This window comes from Colius striatus, chromosome 9 (assembly GCF_028858725.1).
Source record: "Colius striatus isolate bColStr4 chromosome 9, bColStr4.1.hap1, whole genome shotgun sequence".
Lineage (NCBI taxonomy): Eukaryota > Metazoa > Chordata > Aves > Coliiformes > Coliidae > Colius > Colius striatus.
Window position 1 is genome coordinate 19875561 of NC_084767.1, and position 11469 is coordinate 19887029.

Here is an 11469-nt window from a genome sequence, read left to right on the forward strand (position 1 = left end):
GTCCTCTAGCCCCAGGTTGGTTGTGGTGGATGTCATCTAGCAACAGCTGTTGTCAGAGATCACAGAGGAGGCTTGAGATGACTTTAAGCTCAAGAGAGACACAAGAACGAGTGCCATTACCTGGCAGCATTTGATGCTTCTTGTCCTTGACCCAAGTGAAGCATTTTGAGCACCTAACTCAACTTTGCTGAAGATGTGAAGAACCATCAGCACGTTTCCTTGGTGATCACTGTCAGATCTAAAACACAAAAATGAAACAAAAATAGAAATGTATCAGAATTAGTCATACACATCTATATTAATGATATACCTTCTCTAACAGCTAACCTTTCATGGAGCAGATTTTAGCACTTTTTCTGGATCTCTGCTTCTCAAGGACTAGCATGAACTGGTCAAAAGGGTAAGTATTTAATCTTCTAATGATAGGACAGGCATTTTAATAATGAGATTGTTTTATTCTTAGAATACCTTCAGTAAAGGATATATGTCTTCCCAAGGACGAATAATTATTTAAGTGGCCTACAGCAATTTGTCAATGAGAATGACCCTGAAACTAGTTGAAGTTCAAAAGGTGCAACATGAGTCACAATTAGAAAATTGCAGAACAATTTCTCTCAGTGACACAAGGTGAAAATGCAATAGCAGATTGATATGAAATGTTATGACCCAAACTAAATCAGAGACAAGGAGATGAAGAATTACAGTAGTTGCTCATTTGGGAAGCATATTTTTGGGACTGCATATTTTGAGTGGTTGAAAGGAACTTTGGTATCTTGGGTAACATAGATATAAAGATATAAAAGATGAACATCCAAATGGTTTTCATTTATTACTGTAGTCATGGAACTTGAAAAGGCAATGAATAATCCCAGAAGGCATTTTAAGGACTACACTCTGAAGTGCTGGTGTCTCAAGAGCAAACGGTCCAGTGCTTCAGTAGTTTCACAGATGGTACAACACTGCGAAGTGTGTAACACCAGAGGAGAAGCTGTAGAAAGTGGATGTGAGTGTACAGAATTATTTATCCTGTCTATTCATCTGCCTGATGTATCCTCTATGCTGTTGAATATCCACATCAACTCACATTGTGGCAGAGCTCAGGATCCTCCCTCCTGATGCAAGTCCTTGGTAGGCACAGCCTTGGCAGCGTGCTCTGCTGCTCATCCCACAGCCTCGCTGCCTGATGACTGACCTATGGCTCCTACTCTCCTCCACCTTCATTTGTCACCAAGGGGAAATAGCAAGGATAGGCAGGTGTGAAGCAAGTGTCTCCTTTAGGCTTTTTTTCCCAGCTCTGTCCTGGCAGCAGCACAGTCCCTGATAATTTGGTGCAGGACAAATGGATCTGCTGTGGTGTGGCTTGCTCCTTTCCCAAACATCTGGACAGAGTTTTGCCCAGGAGGAGCATGAGCCCAGCTGGGGAGCCATGGGGAATGAGGCTTTGCTCACTACCACTGCCAAGGGCAGAACTGCAGTGTAAAACCTGATGGTGCAGCAACAGAGCAAGCGGATATGGCCACCGATCAAATGTGTTTTCTGATAGATTACACACAATCTTAAATATTATAGGAGAACGTATTTCATCTAGACAGGAAACTTTAAGCAGGACGCCACCGACATTTTTCTTACAATATTAACAATTTACCATCTGAACTTTATCTTCTGCTTGGATAATAACCACTAGGCACTGGGTAGAGGAACAATTGATTTAAGATCACAATCAAAAGAAAGCATTTCTCTTATCTGTAGAGCCAAGCAATGAAGTAACAGTCATCTGGGGTTATTGTACATTTGTGAGTCCATTAAAAGCATAGACTCAAGATCTATATATGGAACGTAAGACATTTGCGGAAATGACTCTTAAAAAATCTTTAGTGGTTAAGAGCTTGCAAACTACACATTTCCCTTCACTTCCATAACATTTACTAAAAAAAAAGAAAAAAGCAAGGGAAAATAATTATTTCCTATACTCAAACATTCTTCCCTCTCTTCACCTGCTTTTACCTGATGATTTAATTGCTGTTCTGACAAGGAGGCATGTGATGCGCAAAGTATACTTCCATCCTCCTGTATCTGGTCACGGTGTCCTCACCCACTTTGGTGCAAACACAGGAGACTCCTTTCCTGAGTCTGGAATAAGACCACAGCACCTTAGTAGCAATTTATATTTTGTGTTCTGAAATGTTTGCCACTGTGAATTTATCAGTGACTTATTCCTCACAAAGCACAGTAGCCCAATACACTGGGCTTGAAAATAAAATTGGAGGAGTATCTGATGTGGCTCTTTTCAACCCTACTCATCTGCTGAAGACAGAGGACGAATGCATCACTATGTCACAAATGAGGAAAGCACATTACATAAATATTGCATGCCTAATACTGAACATGAATGCAGTCTGAAATGAACAGCTGACGATGAATGGCTGATTTCAAACAAGACCAATTTGATTATGATTTTTCCTCACATTCTGCTGTCTCTTGTAGAGTATATACTGATGTGAGGCGGAGATGTCAAATCCAAACTATTCTGAGTTTTAAACCACAGTACATTGATTTGCAAACTGACATATCCAAATCCCTTTTTTCCCTAAACTTATTTCTGGAAATTGTTTTAAGACATGACTTACAATCTGTGCACCCTCAATTGATCTTACCTAGAATACCCAAAGCAAGACCCTTGCTGTCCAAGGTTTGCTCTATTGTCAATAGATGATGTACTTTTATCAGTCAAATCTGAATTATTACTGATCTAGGTCAACAGTTATTAGAGCAAACATTTATTCCTGATGTTTTAGCATGACAATACATATCCTATATTAAATGTAGTAATTCCTGCTAAAACACTGTGTTCTTTAAAAGCTATATTGAGTGAAAAAATAGCTGTGCCTTGTAGGCAAATGTCTTGATGTATCAATAAATTCAGTGAATGCTAAGGATTTCTCCAACTAACAAGAATGAAATAAACCCAGAAATAAACATTAAAAGAAAGATCCTGATGTACCTCAGTGTGCTTAACACTTACCATCAAGATACCTTGTGGATGTGGTGGACTGCAAGGCTAAAGCTGCAGGGCTAAAATGAATGAAAACATGTCCACAACCCTCATTACATTGGGATTAACTTCAATAAAATTTATGCTGCCATAAAATAGTCCTAAAGGTGGATGCTCACCAAACACACACACAGACACACACACACTCCTTACCTTCTCCTAGGCATGTGGAAGCTTCTGCTGCCCCATCACCCTACAGATGCTGATGTCTCCCAGCTGAGGAAGCACATGTCCACACAGAAGGCTTTTCAATCTTTTATACAGTCCTCATAAAAGTGGACAAGGAGGCCTCAATGAGGTCATCTTCTTCTTCCCCAGATGCAGCTCAAGGAGGAATGATCATGATGGGCAGACATGCTAGCAGCAACACCAACCAATTGCACAGGCCTCAATATGCAACATACTTGTCCAAACTGCACCAAACTTTCATCAGGTCTCCTGCACAGCACAGGGTGAAGTAGCTGAGGAGTCTGGTGCAAGTTGTGTTTATTTTTAACGTGACTGTTCTGCAAAGATAATTGTGTCAAGCTGAATGTGCAGCTCACTGGTTATGTTTCTTTTCCAGTTACCATGGTTGCTAATACTTAAAAACTGCCTGAGAAAGGAATTGTTCTCTTCATGCTGGGAAATGTCTCCCTGTCTCATTCTTCCCCACATAGTGCAGCAATGCCACTGGTCTCCACTTCAGATGTGAAAGCTGGTGGAGATCTGCTTAGCTGGGTCTGGCAGATGGAGCTTGATTTCTCATGGTTTGTCACCACACTGGCAGAACAAATCTCACCTCTACTTTGGTTTTATATAGGGATAAATCTTTCTTACTATTGCTGCCAGTAGGCATCTGTGGGAGAAATGAAAAGTGCACTTCCATTCCAAAGACTATTCTGGCATATTTGGTTTGAGCCAGTAATGATGTGCAGTGGACAAGAACAAGACAAAAGTCTAGAAGAGCAAACCAAGCACAGATAAAATCCATGCTCCCATAAACACAAGGCTCCCCTATGATAAGGAAATAACTCTCCAAGAATTATTAAAAAAAAAAAAGATTGGACAGAGAATGGGTATTTACAAATATGACATATTTGAGCATAATAAATGAGCCATTTAATAGCACAAGCTTTTACTTTAGTCCTGTTGCTAAGCTGGGGAGGCTCAGCAGCAGCATCTCACTTCCTGGCAGCAGATTCAGCTGCACCTACAGCCAAGAAAGCTGTGTGGGTGCAGGGTGCCAGGACAGACCACCAACTTCGCTGTGCTGTGCTGTGACCCCCCCCAGTCATCGTCAGCCTGGGCCTCCACTCACCTCTGCTGTGGTCCGTGTGGTGGATGGACCTGACCCACAGCACTCACAGCAGGCACTAGTGACAGCATATATGAAATCCTTCCGCATGCCAGTTCCTTTTAGTATTCTCTGTAGTTCAGAGCAATAAAACAATATTGACTCTGTAAGGACTTGGAAAGTCTTCTGACTCTGGGTCTGCTGCAAATCCTCCAGCAGGCTGATTTCCCTCTGGCTGTCTATTTCCCTGTATCCGTGTGATGATTCCCTACATATAAAGACCTAAATCAAAATATCACACCAAAAAAAATACCTGAACTCTGTGAAGTTTAAATTCATGATGAATTATGCATTATCAATCAAGCAAAACAATTACCTGAATCATTTAATGTCTAAAATGATTTTAGAATGAAAAGTATCTTGGTTACCTTCATTTGGAAGACTCAAAATAGGATTTAGTGCCAGTTTAGCTGTATTCACATCTTTATTCACTTGGATTCATTTCTCTGAGAATTTCTACAAAGAGGTTTCCATTCATCCAGATGGTGTCTTTCCTGGGAAGTAAAACCAGGGAGATTGCACCATCAGCACCAGTTTCTCCTTCCTGCTGGTTTGAGTGAGGTCTTTCAGCAGAAGGCTGCTTTGAGAAGCCTCACTCTTCATGGGGGGTGGGGTATAGCAGCACTGGTAGCACAGTGATACTGCCCTGAGGACGACCTAGGAGGTGCAATCCTGCTTGGGAGCTATACTGCTGAGAAGGAGCTGCTGCTGCTGATAGAGGCTCACAGGAAGGTTCTGCTGCAAATTGCATGGAGCAGGGTCCTAGAGGCTCTTGCTGAGCCACCAGTAAGAGACAGGAATGGAATGAGCAACTAGAAACTGAGAAAGTCATAAAAACAAATAAATGTTTATTGTCCACCCAATCATCTGGTGAATTCCACCATGGGAATTTTTAATTTTATTGGTAACATTTCAAAGAAAATTATTAAACATATCCAGGAAAAAAAAAATTATTCTGCAATAGATTTTGCATGGTTTCTTAAAAAAAATGTTTTGCCCAGCTCTTCCTAGGCACCTCAGTATGCCATTCCATGCTCTAATTCTTAGACCTAATTATTTAAATGTCTAAGCAATCATTTGGAAACCACCGTTCTGCAAGCACTGTTATTTCTCCTCTATTTTCTGGCACATGGCTGACCAGAAGGCATCATTGCATGTGGTAAGCTGCACCCACACCTGTGTTTAGACACTTGAATCCTTCTGTCACAAAACAATACCTTGGAAAAAGTCTCCAAATACATCCAAGACATTATCACACATCTGTGCCGCTCTCTGAGCCTCTGCAATGGATACTTCTTAATATTCTTGTCCATCTGTCCTCAGACATCACATTCTTCTACTTTTTTTTTTTTTTACTGAAACTCATAATGATAAACAGTATATGTTTGCATACTGTAGTGTCACCTAGTGCTCGGAGATGACAGACAGATCTCCTTCCGTCAGACCCTGTAGCTCTGCAGCACATCATTCAATACACAGTGGATTTGGCTGGCAAGTATTTTGTCCCTGTGCTCTCAAGAGGTCAGCTGAGACTTTGCAGAGGTTTCTTTTGGCTTCTGAGCCTGTCAACAGAAGAAAAGCAATAAAAATATTTGGATCATTGACAGTTCAGTGAAAAAGAGTCATGGAATTAAGGTTTACCTGGCTCAACTGTCTCCTATTAAATATCTGGTTTATTGCAAGCTATTCATAAAGTTATCCATCATTCCTCACAAAATTTGTTACGACTTCATGTGAAAAGTCATTACATTATTCACTGTTCATTATTCTCCAGTCTTTACACCCATTCAACCCAGCTGCAGAAATAACACCGCATGACTCAAGTGCCAGTGAACCGGCACAGTTGTGGGATGAGGCGTCCGTGGCTGCAGCCACTGTCAGAGGACACATACCAGAAGGTCTGGGGGAAGGCAAGGACATGAGGCAACATCTCATGTGTAGACATAATCTGGTCTGTCTCAATTACACAGTTCACAAGCAACTAATAGCCTAGTAATAGCATGCTGAAAAGAACTAGTGAATACTTACAGAGTACTACACCAACAGAATATCAAGATAAAGCAGGGAGCTGCTGGCCATTGAAGGTCTGAGACTCCAGTGGGGGGCTTTGTCCCTGTTGGTTTTCAGTTAGAAGTGCTCCACGCTGATGTCAGTCATGAAAAACCCAAGAACTATAGAAATAGGCAGAGGCAATGCCATTTCGTCCCTCCCAATACTGTCACAGTTGAGAGCATCAAATCCTCAGACTTGAGCCCATGCTGGAGGCAGGGCATTCCCTCAGCTGCCTGCCAGCATTTGTAGATCTGCTTGTTTAATTATTATTTTTAAGCTTGCTTGAGCAGAAGCTCTTTTTTAGAGATCAGTACTCCCTGGCCAGATATGGGAAGAAAAGGGACACTGACATCTCTGTTCAGGTGCTTTGAGATATAAAAACCAAGTTATTAATAATACGAAATTCCAGTGGCAATGTGCATAATGTACACAAGAAGCATGAGAAAAGGGATGGCACTTGAGAGCCAGGCCACAGAAAGGGCTCCACGTGCAGCATAGCTCATGAGCAGATGAAAAAGAGCTTTAGTGAGGACTTATAAATATTAATACAGCACCTGTTTCAATTACTTTCAACTAGCAGGAGCAGTCATGCCTAGTGTGCCTGGTGACATGGGAAAGGAGAAGTTCGTGATGAGTTTCCCATGTTTACTTTCATGCTCTTTTATAGGATAGCACAGGCTTCTTGTTTAATTGTCACTCTAGGGTAAAAGCAAAGAATCTAATCACAGGCTGAAGAAGGCAAAGCTTCATAATTTAGTAGGAGTGCACAAAATCCTCACAAAAACAAGAAGCAAGTACCAGAACTGATGGAGGAGATCTTAGGAAGGGATGCAGGTTTGAAGTACATATGCCTGTATCTAGAAGTGCCTTTGGCTACTTGAATTATTCAAAATTGCCAACATATTACCCTGCAGTAAGTATCCTCCTACATAAAGGAAAATGCAGCAGATATTAAATTTTCTTCAGTGTCAATATAGAATTTATTGCTGCCTTCATAACCCATGAAACACTGCTTTGTTACTGACCAGAGACTGCACGCAGAGGCTACTTCAGTTGAAGCTCTTTACAAATGCTACTCTTCTGTAATAGAGAAATTACATTTTGGGGTAAAGGGCAATCCGTTCAGTTCTGCCCACCTGAAAATTTACAATGCTTGAAAGCGAGCTACTATATTTCACCTGACCCTGAAACCTTCCTTCACACAGGGTGTCCAAATTGAATTCTGCCACAGAATGTGAAATCAGCCAGGGCTGCTCAAGCTTGGCAGAGCAGCATCAAACCCACACTCCCTGGGCAAGGTACAGGTCTGTACACTGTGCTGGAGTTCACGTGCTCATAAATAATGATGATACAACTCAGGAGCTCAAAATACGAGAGGAAGAAATACAGAATAGCCACGAAACATTTACCATTCAAAAAGCTCCCAGTGCCTTTACAGTTGTTACTCACATCTTGAGATACTGCTATGATACAGTGATAAACACATCCAACCATAAAAAATATTATGCATTTGTTTTTTAAGTCACCTCTAGGTATTTCAGTGCGGGAAACTTTAATATACTATGATGGCACTGCACTGCATGTGAACACCTGCACCTCCTGAGTGTTTTCGGACCCAGAGCAGAAGGAAGCAAGGTGCTACTGGCATGTAACAGATGAAGAACAGTCACATGAAGAAACTTGTCAAGGCCACAGAGACAAGCTGAGTGGGATGGAGACTTCTTCCAGCTTCCCTTGACTCCAGAGGAAACCCAGATATGCTAGTTATTTCATCTTGAAGATATTGGAGCATTTTAATGAGGCACCAGTGGAATAGATTCAGAATAACCTGAGTAAGGCATGGGGAAAGAAGATACTGTAGAAAACAAGTTTCTGGATGGTAACCTGATGTTAGTTAATACTCTGTATAATCCCTACTTATTCTCTTTATTTTCAGCAAGAACTCACATGCACCAGGGTGAATAAGAATGCAGTTGGTTAGGTACTTCAGTACTTCAGTCTGTTACATGGACAACTTGGGACCAAAATCCAGATGTTTGCACTCTGATCTTCCCCTTTTTGTTTCTGCCTCCTGTTTTAGCCAGATGGACCTTAGCTATTCCTTGAAGTTGTATTCAATATCTTATGTATTTTCCATGAGCAAAGGGGAAACTTTTTTTTCTTCCATCAGCAATTTTCTACAGTAAATAAGAAAAGGAAATGGAAAATCTCATAGGAAGTCCCAGGCTACTGAGGCTTTTTAAATGGGCTCCAAGCTCAGGCACAAGGCATATTAATCATAAAACAGACATATTGAACTGGTGCAGAAGATGATATTTCAAGGGTTAGCATAAGGAAGAAGGAATAACTGAGTGACAGGACTCGAAACAATCAAAGCGTGGGCATGAACCACTAGGTACAGGAGAGTCAGGATGTGACAGAACTGAGATTATTCCACAAAGTTAAGCATGGCCGTGGGAAAGATTTCCTTTGCATAAACACTGTGATCTCATCCTAATGTGCCTTCAAGAAATCATAGATGAATAGTTGGACTATTTCCATATCCTGCTACTAAGTGAGATACTTAAAGGAAACTTTGTTTCTGTTGCTGCCTGACCTACAAAGAGATAGTGTCAGCTACTCCAGAGAAGCTTCAGGGTAAAAAAGAATGGAGTGATGAGCAGTATGTATTAAAGAGATGGGCAAAACAGGCAATAGCCCCTGTGTGCCATGAAATATACCCCATTCCTCAGGTTAAGACCTGAAACATACATTGCATAGAAATGTACTCCTCATTTAACAAAGACAAATAACTGAAGTCAAATAACAGGTTTCTGCCAACAGAAATCACCTCTTGTCAAATATAACGATGCCTTTTCATGCAGTGTTAGTGCTCCAGAATGGTTAATCTTTGCTCAATGGTCCTTTTACCCTAAAAATACGAGATACATTGCAGTGCTTTCTCCAATGAGAAATATACACATAATACTACAGACAACAGAAACAAGACTCAAATCCCTTTGTTGTTTGTCCCTTCTCATTTACTTACAAGTGCTGCAAGCTAGATCCAAAAAAAGAAAAGAAGGAATAGAAAAGCTTCTGTTGCCTTGGGCGCAGCCATGCTCCTGATGGATGGTGCAGCTCTGCTCACCAAACAGCTGTTTCCTTCATGATTCTTCATTTACTCCTGATTATCAATGGTGTATCTCCTTTGTATAGCTTCAGCCCAAATATTTTGTTTTCTTGGGGCTGGAAGTTGGCTCTCAGAGCACCTAAAAACTGTTTTTTCTCATATTGTGTTTCTACATAATTATATTATTAATGAATAAGCAAAAGGAGGGGTTTACTCCTATCTAAAACCAGGAAGATAAGCAAACATTTCATATTGCCCATGGAGACAAGCCATAAGTAAGATTTCATTTGAGGCTGGAAAATCTGGAGTGTGCTTAAATAGCTACTGAATTGTACAGTAGAGTACAGAGTATAGCTGCCTTCTCAGGAAGCTTTGTCAATTCTATGAGTCAGTTGGGGAAGTATTAGTTTCTCAGAGACAAATGTCCAGAGATCTGAACTAAAAAGTTGCAGTCTCAACTTATGTGTCATTCTGAAAACCTTCCCATCAATCCATGACTTCATTTCAGTTTCTCAGCATTGCTAACATGTTCTGAAGCTGCCATTGATTTGATGCTCAATTTCTGAGTGTTTTTCCTCATCATAAACACCACTTCTTTGAAGTAGAAATTGAATATGATGGGAAAACTTGTTTCAATTTCCAAAACCAGAGAAGATTAAAAGGGGTGGAGAAGAAATCTCCTCAAACTTCCAACCAACAATTTTTGACATAGCAATGTACAATAGCAGTACTGATTTAAAATAAAAACCATGCCTTTTCAATCCTTGCGTTATTGAAACATGTAGAAAGGACTTCCCAAATCCTCCTCTGTGCAGAGGACTGGTCTGACTCAGGAAGTTTGCAAGGCAAGTGCTGACACAGGAGGCTACATCTCACTTGTGGGCTGGTACTACGGTTGGTTCTGTGTGTTTGCAGTGCACAATTTGAAACAAACCTATGAAGACATTAGAATGCTTTACAGATATCACAGAAGTAAACCTAAACACCATCTCCTCTTTTTGCCCTCCTGTGTGTGATTAGAGGCAGCTGAGCACTAGCCACCTAAGCACAATGGGAGAGAGCGAAAGGCTCTGCATCCTGCTCCACGACACCTCCAGTGAGAAGGAGCAGGTTACAGATCTCCAGAGCTGTGACCTCAAGTCATGCTTTAAACCATCAACCCAAAGCTGTGCTCCACATCGGCCCCAGCATTTCCAAACCCTCTCTTGCCATGTGTTGCTGCTACTGTACTGCGCAGTTTCTGTGAGGATGGCACACACTTTCAGAACAAATTCCGCCGTTACCACGTGAAGTAGCACTGTTATCAAAATATAGTAATGAACTAGCTCTGAAAAGAACTAATGTAGTTCTCTGAAGTGTGCAGAGATGCCTTACTATGTCATTTTCCACGAAATACACAGTGTTTATCTTTGCTGAATTTGACATTTACCCGTCTCTGTACATTTGCATGTGTTGCTGTTACATTATGTTTGTAATGAATTTTCATTTGTACGTTGTAGACAAATCTCTCTTTCAGTCATCACACAAATGTTGCTTCTTTTTTCCTCATCCAATAACTCAAAAGAAGAGACTGTAATTTTCAAGTGTAAAGAAAAATGATGTTTTTGAAGGTTGTTTTCTGTGCAGAGTAATTCAAAGTACGTCACACTTCTTCCACTGTGAGGTTCTTGATCATCCCTTTCTCTTAATAAGCTGTTACCAGTAACACTGAAATTTAGATTCCCAGGTGAGCGTTACAAATCTAGAAGGGAAATATCTTGAACTGCTGTTTTCTGGAGCTCCCCATTGCCTGCTTTTCTCTGAGAAGGACACGGGCACTGCAGTCGTATGCCTGGCCTGGGTAGAGCAGAGCTGGGCTGGTGGAGCAGGGGGCTGGTACAGGAGGAGCTGGTGTAAGTTAGCAAGAGGTGTGATGAG

At 41.1% G+C, this 11469-nt stretch overlaps 1 long non-coding RNA gene across 1 annotated transcript; it reads right to left on the reverse strand.

Moving 5' to 3' along the window:
* Nucleotides 1-5256: 5256 nt before the first annotated feature.
* On the reverse strand, nt 5257-10183 carry LOC133626047 (uncharacterized). Its single transcript, XR_009819246.1, has 2 exons — nt 6417-10183; nt 5257-5950 (listed from the first exon to the last, which is right to left on the reverse strand). It is a non-coding gene; the product is annotated as an uncharacterized LOC133626047 (long non-coding RNA).
* Nucleotides 10184-11469: the final 1286 nt, after the last annotated feature.